This window comes from Macaca nemestrina, chromosome 20 (assembly GCF_043159975.1).
Source record: "Macaca nemestrina isolate mMacNem1 chromosome 20, mMacNem.hap1, whole genome shotgun sequence".
Taxonomy (NCBI): Eukaryota; Metazoa; Chordata; class Mammalia; order Primates; family Cercopithecidae; genus Macaca; species Macaca nemestrina.
Window position 1 is genome coordinate 14382644 of NC_092144.1, and position 19611 is coordinate 14402254.

Consider the following 19611-nt stretch of genomic DNA (forward strand, 5'->3'; position numbering starts at 1 on the left):
GCAGTGAGTGGAGATCACACCACTGCACTCCAGCCTGGGCAACAGAGCAAGACTCAAAAAAACAAAAGAAGTTTTCAAGTGCTGGAGATAAGGAGGAACAGGGAGTGATCGCTTAATGAGTTTGAGTTTTATTTGGGGGGTGATGAAAACGTTTGGAAATAGTGGTGATGGCTGTACAATGCTGTGAGTGTAATTCATGCCACTGAACCGTACACTTTAAAAATGGTTAAAGTGGCCAGGCATAGTGGCTTACACTTGTAATCCCAGCACTTTGGAAGTCCAAGGTAGGTGGATCACTTGAGACCAGGAGTTTGAAACCAGCCTGGACAACATGGTGAAACCTCATCTTTACTAAAAATACAAAAATTAGCCAGGCCTGGTGGCACACACCTGTAATTCCAGCTACTCGGGAGGCTGAGGCAGGAGAATCACTTGAACCTTGAGAGGCAGAGGTTGTGGTGAGCCAAGATTGTGCCACTGCACTCCAGCCTGGGTGACAGAGTGAGATTCTGTCTCAAAAAAAAAGTTAAAATGGCAAATTTTATGTTATATAATCTACTACAATTTTTTTAATTAATGATGTAAAATATCAAAACAATGAATTATACACTTTACATGGGTGAATTGTATGGTGTGTGAATTATATCTCAATAAAGCTGTTCAAAAAAATAACTTGTGTGCTTTACAATGAAGAAAACTGGCAAAAGCTACCTTTACCAAAGAAAGAAGGTTAACATCACCAAGGTCAAGTGGATTTCACATAGCTCCTGATACGATGTGACAAAAGGGCCCTTCCATCTCCACAGTCTTCTTTCCAAAAACCCATCACCCCAATCTAATCATGAGAAAAATATCCGACAAACCTAGATTGGTTCACATTCTAAAGGATACCTGACCAGTCTTCCTCGAGACTATCAAAAACGGCCAGGCATGATGGCTCACACCTGTAATCCCAGCACTTTGGGAGGTCAGGGCAGGAGGATTGCTTGAGCCCGGGAGTTCGAGACCAGCCTCGCAATCTAATGAGAATCCCCCCATCCCTTCCAAAAATCTAGGGGAAAAAAAAGACTGTCAAAAAGTCATGAGAAACAAGGAAAGGCTGAGAAACTGTCACAGACCAAAAGAGACTAAGAAGACAAGAAGACTAAATGCATTGTCAGATCCTGGATAGGATTCTAGAAACAGAAAAAGGACATTTGTGGGAAAATGGGTGAAATATGAATAAAACCTGGAGTTTGGTTAGTAGTACCGTACCAATGTTAGTTTTGACAAATGTATCCCGGTTATGTAAAATGTTAACATTAAAAGAAACCAGATGAAGGAAAGTGTAGGAATTCTCTGTACTGTTCTTGCGACTTTTCTGTAAACTTAGAATTATTTCCTAAAATAAGTTTATTTAGCACTGCAATGAACATGGGAGTTCAGGTATCTCTTTAGTATACAGATTTCAATGATTTAATCATGGCACAATGTAAACATATGTTACAGTGTCACATTATACCCCTTAAGTGTACACAATTGTTATTGTCAATTGGAAATAAACAAAGTTTATCTAAAACAAACAAAAATAATAACTGGGGTAGTTTTCATTAACATTGATTGCAACAGGGTATAATCATCATTGATTATCAAGTAGGAGAAACAAACCTAGAGTATCTCATCCATGTAAATGAATTTGTCAGTTCTTATCTGTTGCTATTAGAATGCAATGTAATATCCAATTGGCAAATCACAAATTTTGATTTACACTTAATTTGAGAAGTGTTTGGATTTTGTACCCGGTGCTGGGGGTTAGAACAGTACTGTGCCATTCAATATCTACAGGATTCTGGGTGGGTTTAGGTTTTTAGCAACATATCTATTCCTTTGGACAGACTCTAGGTGAGAAGTGGGTTGAAAGAGATTAGGGAACAGATATTGAGTATTTCCTGACCATGCCCAACATTTTCCCATTGATTATTCTGTAGAAACCAGCATTGGTAGGAAGACTGAATAAATGACCTGCCCATGCAAACCACAGAATTAAAGAATTGTTTGCATACCCAGAAGGCACACCCCTGGCTGTTCACGTTGACTGTGCATATATCCAAATGGGATTTCTAGACTACAGTTTCTCAAATATTGGTCTTTTACATGCAAACTTCATCCCATATCTGCATATCCCTGTGTGATTGTTCCATTAATATTTTTCTTTCTTTTTTTTTTTTTTTTTTTTGAGACAGAGTCTCGCTCTGTCACCCAGGCTGGAGTGCAGTGGCGCGATCTTGGCTCACTGCAAGCTCCACCTCCCGGGCTCACGCCATTCTCCTGCGTCAGCCTCCGAGTAGCTGGGACTACAGGCACCCGCCACCACGCCTGGCTAATTTTTTGTATTTTTAGTAGAGACGGGGTTTCACCGTGTTAGCCAGGATGGTCTCGATCTCCTGACCTCGTGATCCGCCTGCCTCGGCCTCCCAAAGTGCTGGGATTACAGGCGTGAGCCACCGCGCCCGGCCTGCTTTCTTAATAAACTTGCTTTCACTTTGTATTCACCAAATTCTTTCCTGCACAAGATCCAAGAACCCTCTCTTGGGGTCTGAATTGGGACCTCTTTCCGGTAACAAACAGAAAGAAATGTCTAAGTTAAGGGGGTTGGCCTGGCACGGCCTGGCACGGTGGCTCACACCTGTAATGCCAGCACTTTGGGAGGCTGAGACGGGCAGATCGCTTGAGCTCAGGAGTTCGAGACCAGCCTGGCACCATGGTGAAACCCCATCTCTACCAAAAATATAAAAATTAGCTGGGTGTGGCGGCAGGCACCGGTAATCTCAGCTACTTGGGAGACTGAGGCAGGAGAATCACTTGAACCTGGGAGGTAGAGGTTGCGGTGAGCTGAAATCTCACTGCACTGCAGCCTGGGGACAGCATGAGACCTTGCCACAAAAGAAAGGAAGGGAAGGGGAGGGGAGGGGAGGGGAGGGAAAGGGGAGGGAAAGGGGAAGGGAAAAGAACAGGAAGGGAAGGGAGGGGAGGGGAGGGGAGGGGAGGGAAGGGGAAGGGAAAAGAACAGGAAGGGAAGGGGAGGGGAGGGGAGGGGAGGGAAAGGGGAGGGAAAGGGGAAGGGAAAAGAACAGGAAGGGAAGGAAAGGGAGGGGAGGGGAGGGGAGGGGAGGGAAGGGGAAGGGAAGGGAGGGGAGGGGAGGGGAGGAGAGGGAAGGGGAAGGGAAGGGAGGGGAGGGGAGGGAAGGGAAGGGAAGGGAAGGGAAGGGAAGGGAAGGGAAGGGAAGGGAAGGGAAGGGAAGGGAAGGGGAAGGGGAAGGGAGGGGAAGGGAAGGGAAGGGCTCAGGATAATTGTTTTCTTTGACAGGTCCAGACTTCAGACAGATAAGGAACTTCAGAGAACAACTTAATTCTGTGCTTTGGAAGATACAGAGGATTGAGAGACGGAACAGCAGGGTAAGGTCGGAGAGATATTGAAGCTGCTTCTTCAGTGCAGTAAGTCAAAGTGCCATGTTCTGGGGCATCGGTTTCTGAGCGCCAGTATTACCATGCATCCCACGTTGTGCTAGGTTCTTCACATACACCTTCCTTTTAACTTCATGTTCACAATGACCCTGCTGGCCTTGCACAAAAGATATCATTATCTTATATCTTATTTCTTTTTTTTTTTTTTTTTTTTTTTTTTTTTGAGACGGAGTCTCGCTCTGTAGCCCAGACTGGAGTGCAGTGGCCGGATCTCAGCTCACTGCAAGCTCCGCCTCCCGGGTTCACGCCATTCTCCGGCCTCAGCCTCCAGAGTAGCTGGGACTACAGGCGCCCGCCACCTCGCCCGGCTAGTTTTTTTGTATTTCTTTAGTAGAGACGGGGTTTCACCGTGTTCGCCAGGATGGTCTCGATCTCCTGACCTCGTGATCCACCCGTCTCGGCCTCCCAAAGTGCTGGGATTACAGGCTTGAGCCACCGCGCCCGGCCTCTTATATCTTATTTCTATAGCACCTCGCTATCTCAGTCTTCAGGGAAAAGACGGAAGCTTCAACAGATGAGTGTTTCTGTTCAAAGTTGCAAACCCAAAATGACTCAGGCCAGTCCTATCTGTGCCTACAGCTCTTCCCACATCTGGTTTCCTAAAAGGGGCACCAGAATGAATCGAGCTTTACACCCGAGACAGGGATAGAGACTCTGCAGCAAACCTCTGAGCCACAGTGAATCAGGGAAAACTGATGGAGAGGGAGGAAGGTGAGGCCAGTGTGGAGGTGCGAAAAATCCTGCTCTAGCTTTTAGGAAAGAGTCTGACTTTCCAAATCTGGGAGGTGGCTCACCATGGGGCAGCTCTCGGCCTGCCAGTCATCAGGACATCACAGAGCTAAAGCGCCGTATTTTACCGCATGTTCTCACTTATAAGCAGGAGCTAAAGAATGGGTACAGGCCGGGCACGGTGGCTCACACCTGTAATCCCAGCACTTTGGAAGGCTGAGGCAGGCAGATTTCTTGAGCTCAGGAGTTTGAGCCCAGCCTGGGCAACATGGCAAAACCCCGTCTCTATAAAAAATACAAAAATTAGCTGGGTGTGGTGGCGGGCACCTGTAGTCCCAGCTACTTGAGAGGCTGAGGTGGGAGGATCACTTGAGCCTGGGAGGGGGAGGTTGCAATGAGCTGAGATCACACGACTGCACTCCAGCCTGGTGGCAGAGAAGTACGCTGTCTTTAAAAAAAAAAAAAAAAAGGGATACACATGGCCATACAGAGGGGAAAGGGGGTAGAACGAGAGGGTTGAGGGTTGAAAAACTACCGACTGGGTACAATGTTCACTATTCCAGTGATGGTTACACTAAAAGCCCACACTTCACACCCATGCAATATATCCCAATCACAAAACTACACTTGCACTCCCTGAATCTATAAAAATAAAAAATAAAGACAAAGCACTGTGATTTATCTCACCTTCCCTGTACTCTGTAAAGCCTAAAGGGAAGGGTATGGAAGCTGAGCCTCAGTGACTCCTGACAAATATTGATAGTCAAGAAGGTATTCTGAGACCACGGTAGGCAAAGAACTCCTTAGCACTGTATTTCTTAAGTTACAAAAATCTGTGGCCGGGCGTGGCATCTCACGCCTGTAATCCCAGCACTTTGGGAGGCCGAGGTGAGTGGATCACTTGAGGTCAGGAGTTCGAGATCAACCTGGCCAACATGGCGAAACCCCGTCTCTACTTAAAAATACAAAACAAAAAAAATTAGCCAGACGTGGTGGTGCGCACCTGCAATCCCAGCTACTTATGGGGGCTGAGACAGGAGAATTGCTTGAACCTGGGCGCCAGAGGTTGCAGTGAGCTGAGATGGCGCCACTGCACTCCAGCCTGGGCGACACAGTGAGATTCCATCTCAAAAAAAAAAAAAAAAAGTATGTATATTCATTGGGTACAAGTGCAATTTAGCTACATTGATATATTGCACTGTGGAGAAATCAGACTTGCAGTGAGTCCCTCACTAAAGCAATGCACATTGGACCCGCCAAGCAACCTCCCGTCATCCACCCCTTCCCACCCCTCTGAGATGCCATTGTCCATCATTCGAAGCTCTGCTTCCATATACATTGCTCAGCTCCCAGTTATGAGTGAGAACATGCAGTTTTTGTCTTTCTGTGTCTGACTTGTTTCACTTAAAATAACAGCCTCCAGTTCCATCCATGTTTCATGTTTCTGCAGAAGACATAATTTCATTCTTTTTTTAATTTTTTTTTTTTGAGATGGAGCCTCGCTCTATCGCCCAGGCTGGAGTGCAGTGGCACGATCTTGGCTCACCGCAAGCTCCGCCTCCTGGGTTCACACCATTCTCCTGCCTCAGCCTCTCGAGTAGCTGGGACTACAAGTGCCCACCACCATGCCCGGCTAATTTTTTGTCTTTTTAGTAGAGACGGGGTTTCACCGTGTTACCCAGGATGCTCTCAATCTCCTGAACTCGTGATCCACCCGCCTCAGCCTCCCAAAGTGCTGGGATTACAGGTGTGAGCCACCGCGCCCTGCCAATTTCATTCTTTTTTATGGTTGAATAGTATTCCCTTGTGTATATACACCACATTTTCTTTAACCAATCATCCATTGATGGACACAGGTTAATTCCACATCTTTGCTGTTGTGAATAGTGCTGCAATACACAGACAAGTGTAGGTGTCTTTTTGAAATAACGATTTCTTTTCCTTTGGGGAGATACCCAGTGGTAGAATTGCTGGATCATTTGGTAGTTCAAGTGATCTTGGTTCTTGATCCTGGGTATACACCACAGTCACACTCCTGAGCCCAGAAATTCTCATTCAAGAAGTCTAAAATAAATTATTCCAGGCAATAACATATTTGAAAACTCCTCTAGATGATGCTATGGGAAGCCTGGGTGGGGAACCATGGCCTGAGTACTTTCTTTTCTTATTACTTTTTTGAGATAAGGTCTCACTCTGTCATCCAGGCTGGAGTGCTGTGGTTCGATCATAGCTCACTGCAGCCTTGACCCCCTGGGCTCAAGTAATCCTCCTATCTCAGACTCCCAAGTAGCTGGGACTATAGGCATGTGCCACCAATCCCAGCTAACTAAAAAAAATTTTTTTAAATTAAAAAAATAAAAAGCCGGGCATGGTGGCTCACACCTGTAATCACAGCATTTGGGAGGCTGAGGCAGGCGGATCACAAGGTCAGAAGATCAAGACTATCCTGGCTAACACGGTGAAACCCCGTCTTTACTAAAAATACAAAAAAAATTAGCCAGGCGAGGTGGCAGGCACCTGTAGTCCCAGCTACTCAGGCAGCTGAGGCAGGAGAATGGCATGAACCCAGGAGGCAGAACTTGCAGTGAGCCGAGATCATGCCACTGCACTCCAGCCTGATGACAGAGCGAGACTCCATCTCAAAAAAAAAAAAAAAAAATTAGAGGCCAGGCATGGTGGCTCACTCCTGTAATCCTAGCACTTTGGGAGGCTGAGGTGCACTCCAACCTGGATGACAGAGTGAGACTCTGTCGCAAGAGAAAAAAAATATATTAGTGGAGACAAATTCTTGCTTATTGCCCAAGCTGGTCTCCAACTCCTGGCTTCAAGCGATCCTCTTGCCTCAGCCTCCCAAAACTCTGGGATTACAGGCATGAGCCATTGCTCCTGGCCACTATCCCTTTTCTGATGATATGAAATATACTCACAGTACTTTAGTATCATGATAATAATAACTTATCAAGCCTTATTTAGGAAAAAAGAGCTGATTATTATATTTACTCCTCGATGGAATTTTATGTCAATAGAAATTTACTCCACAGATTATTTTTACTACAAAACATAGTCTGATCTGAAAGTGTTTCAGAGAGAAACTCTGAGGTTTTAGAATAAAGATGTAAACATCTGGACATGGTGGCTCACACCTGTAATCCCAGCACTTTGGGAGGCCAAGGCGGGCAGATCACCTGAGGTGAAGAGTTCCAGATCAGCCTGACCAACATGGTGAAACCCCGTCTCTACTAAAAATACAAAAAAATTAGCCAGGCATAGTGCCTGTAATCCCAGCTATTTAGGAGGCTGAGGCAGGAGAATCCCTTGAACCTGGGAGGTGGAGGTTGCAGTGAGCTGAGGTCACGCCACTGCACTGCAGCCTGGGTGACAAAGTGAGACTCCATCTCAAAAAATAAAATAAAATAATAAAATAAAATAAAGACGTAAACAATCAAAACCCGGGTGTTTTTAAGGCAGGGGTCCCCAACCCGTGGGCCAAAGACCAGTACTAGTCTGTGGCCCGTGAGGAATCAGGTTGCACAGAAGGAGGTGAGCAGCAGATGAATGAGCAAAGCTTCATCTGTATTTACAGCCACTCCACATCGCTCACATTACCTCCTGAGCTCTGCCTTCTGTCAGATCCACAGGAGCATCAGATTCTCATAGGAATATGAACCCTATTGTGAACTGTGCATGTGAGGGATCTAGGTTGCATGCTCCTTATGAAAATCTAATGCCTTATGATCTGTCACTGTCTCCCATCATCCCCAGATGGGACCATCTAGTTCCAGGAAAACAAGCTCAGGGCTGCTACTGCTTCTACATGATGGTGAGTTGTACCATTATTTCATTATATATACAATGTGATAATAATAGAGACAGAATGCACAACAAATGTCATGTGCTTGACTCATCCTGAAACCATAACCCTCAACTCTTGGTCCGTGGAAAACTTGAAACCAGTCCCTGGTACCAAAAAGCCTGGGGGTCCCTGGTCTAGACATGGGGAAGTAATATGAATAAGTCAGAACTTCAGTAATATCACTGATATTTAAGTCTAAACTCAATCACAGATGGAGATTCAGAGAGTTCCACTTCCAGGATAATAATAATGTTACTACATCTTAAATATGTTGTGCCAGGCACTGACCTAAGCACATTCCATATGTTAATTATTTTCACCACAACCCCATAAAGTAGGCATGACCAACCCTGTTTTAAATACAATGAGGCCGGGTGCGGTGGCTCATGCCTGTAATCCCAGCACTTTGAGAGGCCGAGGCCGGTGGATCACCTGAGGTCAGGAGTTCAAGACTAGCATGGACAACATGGTGAAACTCCATCTCTACTAAAAATACAAAAATCAGCTGGGCAAGGCGGCACACGCCTGTAATCCCAACTACTCAAGGGGCTGTGGCAGGAGAGTCGCTTGAAGCCGGGAGGTGGAGGTTGCCGTGAGCCGAGATCGCACCACTGCACTCCAGCCTGGGCGACACAGTGAGACTCTGTCTTAATAAAGAAATAAAGAAATATGCAATGAAACTAATTGCAGGGGAGTGGACCTGCTTGCTTAATATTTCATGGCTGGGAAGTGGCAGAGCAGAAATTTGAACCAAGGACTAAATCCAAATTGTGTGCTTCCTTCAGATTATCATGCTAATCTGTGAATGAACATGTAAGAGAGCAAGAGAGCTTTTCTCGAGTGGGAATAAATAGTAGTAACGAATTCTATTTATTGAGTACATTCTATGCACCGGGCATTTTACGCATGTTATCTCTAATTCCTCTGACTCTGTAGTGTAAGTATTGTCACTTCATTTTATTGATAAGACTGAGACTCAGGCAGATCACATAAGATTTACCCAGGCAGGGCCAGGCACCGTAGCACACGCCTGTAATCCTGGTGCTTTGGGAGGCCGAGGCTGGAGGATGGTTTGAGGCCAGGGGTTTGAGACCAGCCTGGGCAACATTCTGAAACCCCATTTCTACAAAAAAAAAAAAAATTAAGAATTAGCACCATATGGTGGCTTGTGCCTGTGGTCCCAGCTATTCGGGGGGTGCTGAGGCAAGAGGATTCCTTGAGCCCAGGAGGTCGAGCCTGCAGTGAGCCATTATGGCACCACTGTGATCCCAGTCTGGGTGACAGAGAGAAACCCTATGTCTAAATAATAATAAAGTATGATGAGAGTATTCTGTGTAGAATTGTATTGCTTTCAGCTGGGTGCAGTGGCTCACAGCTGTAATCCGAGAACTTTGGGAGGCCGAGGCAGGTGGATTGCTTGAGGCCAGGAGTTTGAAACCAGCCTGGGCAATATAGTGAGACCCCCATCTCTGCAAAAAAAAAAAAAAAAAAGCAAAAATTTAGCCGGGTGGTGGTGTGCACCTGTGGTACCATCTACTCGGGAGGCTGAGGCAGGAGGGTCTCTTAAGCCTGGGAGTCGAGGCTGCAGTGAGCTGTGATTATACCACCACACTTCAGCCTGGAGTACAAAGTGAAATCCTGTCTCAGAAAAAAAAAAAAAATACTGTTTTCTTCTACTCATCATTTCTAAGTTAAATCATTTTTAGTTAATATTTTTAGATTTTGAGTATATCCCATTAGAAATTTATGGTTTCTCCCTGGGGTTCCTCATCCTTGTAGGCCATAAATACTCCCTGATCATACTCCAGTGAGAATAAAAATAAATAAAGAAGGTAGGCCCGGTGTGGTGGCTCATGCCTGTAATCCCAGCACTTTGGGAGGCCAAGGCCAGCAGATCACGAGGTCAGGAGTTCAAGAACAGCCTGGCCAAGATGGTGAAACCCTGTCTCAACTAAAAATACAAAAAGTAGCAAGGTGTGGTGGCGGGCGCCTGTAATCCCAACTACTCGGGAGGCTGAGACAGGAGAATCACTTAAACCCAGGAGGCGGAAGTTGCAGTGAGCCAAGATCACACCACTATACTCCAGCCTGGGCAACAGAGCAAGACTCCATCACAAAAAAATATATAAATAAATAGATTTAAAAAAATAAAGAAGGTAAATAAATCGGTGGCCATGAGATCAAAGTGTTACTACTTGAAAACTGAGTAACACTGGAATGAGCTTCTCCAAGTGCATCCAAATAAGGTTCTGGTTGTAAAATCCCACAGAGGGATTCATTGTTGCTGAAGCAGCCCATTTTTCTTTCATCCTTGATCAATGTTCCCCAAAAAGACTAATGTCTTAATCCAGGACTATAGATCACTGAACCACAGTAGCAGTTTCCCGATGCAGACTCATGCCATGTAAACAGGAGACACTCATAACTGTTCAGCTTCTCTCTGTTGAGCCCCAGAAAGAAACCCCACACCAGGAGTGTAAATTAGTCCAACCATTGTGGAAGACAATGTGGAGAGTCCTCAAAGACCTAGCAGCAGAGATCCCACTTGCCCCAGCAATTCCATTACTGGGTATATATCCAGAGGAATATAAATCATTCTATTATAGCTACATGCATGCATCGTGTTCATTGCAGCACTATTCACAATAGCAAAGACATGGAATCAACCTAAATGCCTGTCAGTGATAGACTAGATAAAGAAACTGTGGTACATACACACCATGGAATACTATGCAGCCATAAAAAAAAGAACAAGATCATGTCCTTTGCAGGACACGGATGGAGCTGGAAGCCGTTATCCTCAGCAAACTAATGCAGGAACAGAAAACCAAACGCTGCAGGTTCTCACTTATACGTGGGAGCTGAATGATGAGAACGCATGAACAAATTGGCAGGGGAGCAACACACACTGGAGCCTGTCGGGGGCTTGCGGGAGGGAGAGCATCAGGAAGGATAGCTAATGGATGCTGGGCTTAATACATAGGTGATGGGATGATCTGTACAGCAAACCACCACGGCACATGCTTACCTGTATGATAAACCTACACATCCTGCACATGTACCCCAGAATTTAAAATAAAAGTTGAAGGAAAAAAAAGAAGCCCCACACATAGTACACTGAGCACCTTTATATCCTCTGTAAAATCCCACTGGCAGTGATTTTTAAATTAGGTGACAGTGATGAAAGATGGGAGCCTCTGCAAAACTAAATGACAGTGCGCCTGTGTCCTCAAGCAAGAGGCATCTAACTAATTGGGATGGCCTCAGTTGGTGCCACGAGGGCACCGCCAGCAGCAGGAATTTTCCTTGATGTTGCCAAATGACTACTGGTGGAAGTCCAAGTTCAAAGACAAGGGTGACCAGGATATTCACCAGTGAATGATAATTGGATGATAAGGTCCTTGGCAAAACGTGGGATGAACTTGAACCCCTAGAACTCACCATTCTGAGTTTCAAAACTGAGTCCTTCTTGCTCTGAGTTAGAGAAGAGGCTGTCAAGATGGGATCAAATTCCAAACCAGAAAATTCCACTAGAACCAAAAATGAGGAGAAAATAAATCAGAGCATCCCCAAGACTCACCCTGGGACTGGGAAATAAGTTTATTTCTTGGTGGGATTATTGATTGATGCTAAGTAAATCCAGAGCTGCCGTATCTCCTTAGGACAAAGGACTTCCTATGAAATCTTAATAAGATTTCCCTGACCCACGGTATCTGTTCAACGAACAGGACTTGGCAAATCTTCAAAAGTACCTGAGTAGCCTCTGGCTTAATAAATAAATGTAAGCCAAACGTGGTGGTGCACACCTGTAGTCCCAGGTACTCAGGAGGCTGAGGTGAGAGAATCCCTTGAGCCCAGGAGTTTGAGGCTGCAGTGAAATATAATCAGGCCACTGTGTTCCAGCCTGGGGGACAGAGTGGGACCCTGTCAAGAGGGAAGGAGGGAAGGAAGGAAGGAAGGAAGGAAGGAAGGAAGGAAGGAAGGAAGGAAGGAAGGAAGGGAGGGAGGGAGGGAGGGAGGGAGGGAGGGAGGGAGGGAGAAGGGAAGGAAGGGGAACAGAAGGGAAGGGAAGGGAAGGGAAGGGAAGGGAAGGGAAGGGAAGGGAAGGGAAGGGAAGGGAAGGGAAGGGAAGGGAAAGGAAGGGAAGGGAAGGGAGGGGAGGGGAGGGGAGCGGAGGGGAGGAAGAAAGGACCAGCCTGGCAACATCAGCGGATCCCATCTCTACAAAAAATTTAAACATTATCTAAGTGTGATGGCTCACACCTGCAGTCCCAGCTACTTGGGAGGCTGAGGCAGGAGGATCACTTGAGCCCAGGAGTTCAAGGCTGCAGTGAGATATGATCGCACCGCTGCACTCCAGCAGTCTAGGCGACAGAGTAAAACCCCAATTCAAAAACAAAACAAAACAAAACAAAACAAACCTCCTGATGTCATGGAAATGTAAAATAGTGTGGCTGCTATGAAAAACAGCTTGGCAGTTCCCCAATGAGCTAAGCATAAAATTAGCATATGATCCAGCCACTTTGCTCCGAGGAATATACCCAAAAGAATCAAAACCAAGTGTTCAAAGAAAAACTTATACTCAAACATTCATCGCAGCATTATTCAAGACAGCCAAAAGGTGGAAACTGTTCAAATGTCTACCAACAGATGAATAGATAAAGAAAATATGGTATATGCATACACTGGAATATTATGCATCCATAAAAAGAATGCAGTACCAGCCAGGTGTGGTGGCTGTAGTCCCAGCACTTTGGGAGGTTAAGGCAGGCGGATCACCTGAGGTCAGGAGTTCAAGATAGCCTGGTCAACATGACGAAACCCTTTCTCTACTAAAAAATACAAAAAAATTAGCCGGGCATGGTGGTGTGTGCCTGTAATCCCAGCTATTCGGGAGGCTGAGGCAAGAGAATCACTTGAACCTGGGAGATGGAGGTTGCAGTGATCCGAGATCGCGCCACTGCTCTCCACCCTGGGCGACAGAGCAGAACTCTGTCTCAAAAAAATAAATAAATAAATAAAAATAAAAAATAATTAGAATGCAGTACCGATTCATGCTACAATGTGGATAAACATTGAAAACAGGCCCAGCTCAGTGGCTCATGCCAGTAATCCCAGCACTTTGGGAGGCTGAGGCAGCAGGATCACTTGAGCTCAGGAGTTCAAGACCAGCCTGGGCAACATGACGAAACCCCATCGCTACAAAACATGCAAAAATTAGCTTAGCGTGATGGTGTGAATCTTAGTCCCAGCTACTCCGGAGGCTGAGGAGGGAGGATTACTTGATGCCTGGAAGTGGAGGCTGCAGTGAGCCGTGATCATACCATTGCACTCTAGCCTGGGCAACAGAGAAAGACCCTGTCTCAAAAAAGAAAAAGAAAAGAAAGAGAAAAGAAAGCATGATGCTGAGTGAAAGAAGCCAGACAAAGAGGGCCTCGTAGTGCATAATTCCATTTACATAAAGTGTCCAGAATAGATAAATCCACAGACATGGAAAGTAGATTAAAGGTAGCCACGGACTAGGGAATGGGAATGGGGAGTGACTGCTCACGGGCATGGGGTCTCCTTTTAAGGGGATGAAAGTGTTCTAGAACCAGATAGAGGTGGGGTTGTACAACCTTGTGAAATGTACTAAATGCCACTGAGTTGTACACTTTAAAATGGTTTAAATGATGACTTTTATATTATGTGAATCTTACTACGACAAAAATATCTTGATTTCTGTGTCCCAAACCATTGAAAGCTAAATCTTGGGGAGTTGCGCCCTGCCACCAGGCTTCAACAATATCAACCCTAGCTGCCCAAGTGATTCCGGTAGGCAGCAAGGGTTGAAGTGCTGGGGTCTAGAGACCAGTTCAAGCATGCAGATGTGTCAGGGTTAATGATATTTTTTACAGGTCTTGAACCAGATAACAGTCGTTACAACTAAAAGGTCAATACACATAAAATATAAAGATCTCCTGCAAATAAGACACAAATAACCTAAATGTGTCCAAATATGCAAATAATCTTTGAAATGGGCAGCCACGGGAGAGAAGCTCTTTAAAAAAATAAAATAAACAGGCCAGACCTGGTGGCTCACGCCTGTAATCCCAGCACTTTGGGAGGCTGAGGGGGATGGATCACTTGAGGTCAGATGTTTGAGACCAGCCTGGCCAACACAGTGAAATCCCATTTCTACTAAAAATACAAAAATTAGTCGGGCCTAGTGGCACGTGCCCTATAATCCCAGCTACTCAGGAGGCTGAGGCAGGAAAATCACCTGAACCTGGGAGGCGGAGGTTGCAGTGAGCCAAAATCGCACCACTGCACTCCAGCCTGGGTGACAGAGTGAGACTCCGTCTTAAAATAAAATAAAATAGGCCGGGCGCGGTGGCTCAAGCCCGTAATCCCAGCACTTTGGGAGGCCGAGACGGGCGGATCACGAGGTCAGGAGATCGAGACCATCCTGGCTAACACGGTGAAACTCCATCTCTACTAAAATATACAAAAAACTAGCCAGGCGAGGTGGCAGGTGCCTATAGTCCCAGCTACTCGGGAGGCTGAGGCAGGAGAATGGCGTAAACCCGGGAGGCGGAGCTTGCAGTGAGCCGAGATCGCGCCCCTGCACTCCAGCCTGGGCGACAGAGTGAGACTCTGTCTCGAAAAAAAATTAAAATAAAATAAAATAATAAAATAAATAAAATAAAATAAAATAAAATAGATCCTTCCTGCTAGTGAAGTTAAAAAAAAAAAAAAAAGAAAGAAAGAAAAAGAGGTCCAACTTCACTATCAGTCAGGGAAATGAAAATGAGAGTAATGAGGACTTGCTACTTTTCACTCATCGGACGGGCGATCATTCAAAAAATAATAAGGCAATGCAATAATAACCCAGTGCTTGCAACTGTGTGTTGAAAAACGCACACTTGTGTGTGGTTCGTGGGAATGTGATTTATGATTGCATTTTTGGGAAGTTACTAGAACAATACCTAGTTGAAATTCCACACTGGGAATCCACCCTATAGAGCGATATTTATCAAGGGATTATTTGTAGTAGCAACAAAAAACAAGCTGTAAATAACCTGTGTGCCCTCAAAGGTGGAAGGGTTGAATAATCAGAGTACGCTCCTATCATGAGCCATTAGGTAGCTATTAAAAATAATGAGTTAGATATCTATCTATTCACCTGGAGGAATTCCATGATGTGCGTGCTGCCAAGTTTTAAAGAAATGGATCACTAAGTAGGTTTTAGAGAAACATATACAGTCTTGTGTCACTTAATGACAGGGATTCTTTCTGAGAAAGGCATCATTAGGCAATTTCATCATTGTGCCAGTAACCTAGAGTGAGCTTACATAAACCTTTTTTTTTTTTTTTTTTTTTTTGAGACGGAGTCTCGCTCTGTCACCCAGGCTGGAGTGCAGTGGCCAGATCTCGGCTCACTGCAAGCTCCGCCTCCCAGGTTCACGCCATTCTCCTGCCTCAGCCTCCCGAGTAGCTGGGACTATAGGCGCCCGCCACCTCGCCCGGCTAGTTTTTTGTATTTTTTAGTAGAGACGGGGTTTCACCGTGTTAGCCAGGATGGTCTCGATCTCCTGACCTCGTGATCCGCCCGTCTCGGCCTCCCAAAGTGCTGGGATTACAGGCGTGAGCCACTGCGCCCGGCCGAGCTTACATAAACCTAAATGGTATAGCCTACTACACACCAGGGCTATACGGTCTAGTCTATTGCTCCTAGACTATGAACCTGTACAGCATGCTACTGTGCTGAATAATGTTGGCAACACAACAGTAACACAACAGTAAGCATTTGTGTGTCTAAACATAGAAAAGGTACACTAGGCCGAGGGTGGTGGCTCACGCCTGTAATCTCAACACTTTGGGAGGTCAAGGTGGGTGGATCATAAGGTCAAGAGTTCAAGACCTGCCTGACGAATATGGTAAAACCCCATTTCTACTAAAAATACAAAAATTAGCTGGTCATGGTGATGCACACCTGTAGTCCCAACTACTTGGGAGGCTGAGGCAGGAGAATCACTTGAACCCAGGAGGCGGAGGTTGCAGTGAGCCAAGATCATGCCACTGCACTCCAGCCTGGGTGACAGAGTGAGACTCCATCTCAAAAAAAAAAAAAAAAGATACAGTAAAAATAAGGTATAAGAGAAAAAATGATATATATGATATATCTATAAGGGGCGCTTACCAGGCTTGCAGCACTGGAAGTTGCCCTGAGTGAGCTAGTGAGAGAGTAATGAGTGAATGCTTAGGATACACGAAATGCATTTTTTAATTCTGTTTATAATCAACACATAATAATTGTACATGTTTATGAGTACCTGTGACGTCTCAATACATATGTACATTGCATAGTGATCAAATCAGGGTAGTGAGCATGTCCGTCACCTCAAATCTTTACCATTTCTTTGTGGTAGTTGCATTCAAGATCCTCCATTTTCTAAGTATCTAAGTATCTCCATTCTCTAAGTAGTTGCATTCAAGATCCTCCATTTTCTAAGTATCTTGAAATGGGCAATACAGGTCGGGCATGGGGGCTCACACCTGCAATCCCAGCACTTTGGGAGGCTGAGGCGGGCAGATCGCCTGAGGTCAGGAGTTCGAGACCAGTCTGACTAACGTGATGAAACCCCGTCTCTACTAAAAATATAAAAATTAGCTGGTCATGGCGGCCGGCACCTGTAGTCCCAGCTACTCGGGAGGCTGAAGCAGGAGAATCACTTAAACCCAGGAGGCAGAGGTTGCGGTGAGCCGAGGTCACACCATTGCACTCCAGCCTGGGTGACAGAGTGAGACGCCATCCCAAAAATACATACATACATACATACATATGAAGCTTTGCTCGTCTGCCCCACTGCTCACCTCCTGCTGTGTGGCCCAGTCCCTAACAGGCCACAGACCAGTACCAGTCCATGGCCTGGGGGTTGGGACCCCTGCCCTGGTTCATGTTATTTTGTTACAGAAGACCTAAGAAAATAATACAGTATCCAGTGAGAGAGCCTTGAAATGGAAAGGATGTTCCTAAAAGAAGCCTAATTGAAATGAGGATGGGAAGAGAGAGGAGGAAACACCCACCCTTTGCAAACCATATAAATGATAAAGAATTAATAACCAAAATATAAAATAAACTCCCACAACTCCATAGCCAAGAGACAACTCGATTGCAAAATCGATTAAAAACTTGAATAGAAATTTATCCAATGACATGCAAAAGGCCAAGAGATATATGAAAAAATGCACATCGCTAATCATCAGGGAAATGCAAATCAAAACCACAACGAGGCTGGGCGCGGTGGCTCACGCCTGTAATCCTAGTACTTTGGGAGGCTGAGGTGGGTGGATCAGTTGAAGTTGAGGTCAGGAGTTCAAGACCAGCCTGGCCAACATGGTGAAACCCCGTCCCTACTAAAAATACAAAAATGAGTCGGGCGTGGTGGTGCGCACCTGTAATCCCAGCTACTCAAGAGGTTGAGACAGGAGGCTTGCTTGAACCTGGGAAGCGGAGGTTGCAGTGAGCGGAGATCACCCCCACTGCACTCCAGCCTGGGAGACAGATCGAAAAATAAATAAATAAATAAACAAACCTCACTCTTTTCCTCACCTAAGAGCGGGTCCCCGAGCAGATACTGAAAATGCCCCAACCCATAGCGCCTTCGCTCACCTCCGATTTCACCTTACTGTAGCAGTGGGCAACTTCACACATGCTGGTGGAAGCCTTGCTGCCTCTGTGTTTGCTGCCTGGACATCTTCTCCAGCACCGCGGGAGTGAGCTCAGCCAGTCTGCAGTGCAGAGCAGCGGGCACAGCAAGGAATTTAACACCCCCACGTACCACCCTCAACAAATAAAGGAGTCAATGGTAAATACCCACATACCTCTTCCCTCAATGGAATAATTCTGAAGGTGCTGTCTATGTGATACCCCAGAGAGTACCCCCAGCAGGATGGAGCCCTGTTTCCTGCAAAGGGAATATAATGTGTTTATTAACATACTTTATTTCCTGCTTCACTTTCCCCACTTCTGGGACCAAATAAAACCATCTGCGCCCAAGTGCTTTATAATTAGAGCCTGTTGGCCGGGCGCGGTGGCTCAAGCCTGTAATCCCAGCACTTTGGGAGGCCGAGATGGGCGGATCACGAGGTCAGGAGATCGAGACCATCCTGGCTAACACGTTGAAACCCCGTCTCTACTCAAAAAAATACAAAAAACTAGCCGGGCGATGTGGCGGGCGCCTGTAGTACCAGCTACTCGGGAGGCTGAGGCAGGAGAATGGCGTAAACCCGGGAGACGGAGCTTGCAGTGAGCTGAGATCCGGCCACTGCACTCCAGCCTGGGCGACAGAGCCAGACTCGGTCTCAAAAAATATAAATAAATAAAAATAATTAGAGCCTGTTTGGACCCAAATCAAGACCATCAGTTCCCCTGGGCACAGTGGCTCATGCCTGTAATCCCAGCAATGTGGGAGGCTGAAACAGGAGGATTGCTTGAGTCCAAGAGGTCGAGACCAGCCTGGACAACATAGCGAGACCTCATTTCTACCAAATTTCAATTAGCCTGTCATGGTGGCAGACACCTGTAGTGCTAGCTACTTGGGAGGCTGAGGTGGGAGGATCACTTGAGTTCAGGAGTTCAAGGCAGTAGTGAGCTATGATGGGACTCACAGCCTGGGTGACAGAGCAAGACCCTGTCTCAAAAATAAATAAACCAAACACCACATGTTCTCACTTATAAGTGGGGGCTGAACAATGAGAACACATGGACACAGGGAGGGGAAGAACACTTACTGGGGCCTGTTGGGGGAGGTCAGGGTGGGGAGAGCATTAAGGAAAAGAGCTAATGTATGCTGGGCTCAATATCTAGGTAATGGGTTGATGGGCGCAGCAAACCACCATGGTACACATTTATCTATGTAACAAATCTGCACATCCTGCACATGTACTCCGGAACATAAAAACAATGATATTTTGTAAAAAAAAAAAAAAAAAAAAAAAAAAAAAAAAAAAACTCTATCAAAAAATAAATAAATGGGATTATAAATCCTTCTACTCTAAAGACACTTGCACACGTATGTTTATTACAGCACTGTTCACAATAGCAAAGACTTAGAACCAACCCAAATGCCCATCAATGATAGGCTGAATAAAGAAAATGTGGCACATAGACACCATGGAATACTATCCAGCCATAAAAAAGAATGAGTTCATGCCCTTTGTGGGGACATAGATGAAGCTGGAAGCCATCATTCTCAGCAAACTAACACAGGAACAGAAAACCAAACACCGCAGGTTCTCACTCATAAGTGGGAGTTGAACAATGAGAACACGTGGACACAGGGAAGGGAACATCACACACCAGGGCCTGTCAGGGGGTGGAAGGGCAAAGGGGAGGGAGAGCATTAAGACAAATACCTAATGCATGCAGGGCTTAAAACCTAGATGATGGGTTGATAGGTGCAGCAAACCACCATGGCACGTGTATACTTATGTAACAAACCTGCACGTTCAACACATGTATCCCAGAACTTAAAGTAAAA

At 45.7% G+C, this 19611-nt stretch overlaps 1 long non-coding RNA gene across 1 annotated transcript; it reads right to left on the minus strand.

Moving 5' to 3' along the window:
• Positions 1 to 9037: 9037 nt before the first annotated feature.
• On the minus strand, positions 9038 to 17625 carry LOC105496112 (uncharacterized). The gene is made up of 3 exons (XR_011617457.1): positions 17525 to 17625; positions 11528 to 11616; positions 9038 to 9209 (listed from the first exon to the last, which is right to left on the minus strand). It is a non-coding gene; the product is annotated as an uncharacterized lncRNA (long non-coding RNA).
• Positions 17626 to 19611: the final 1986 nt, after the last annotated feature.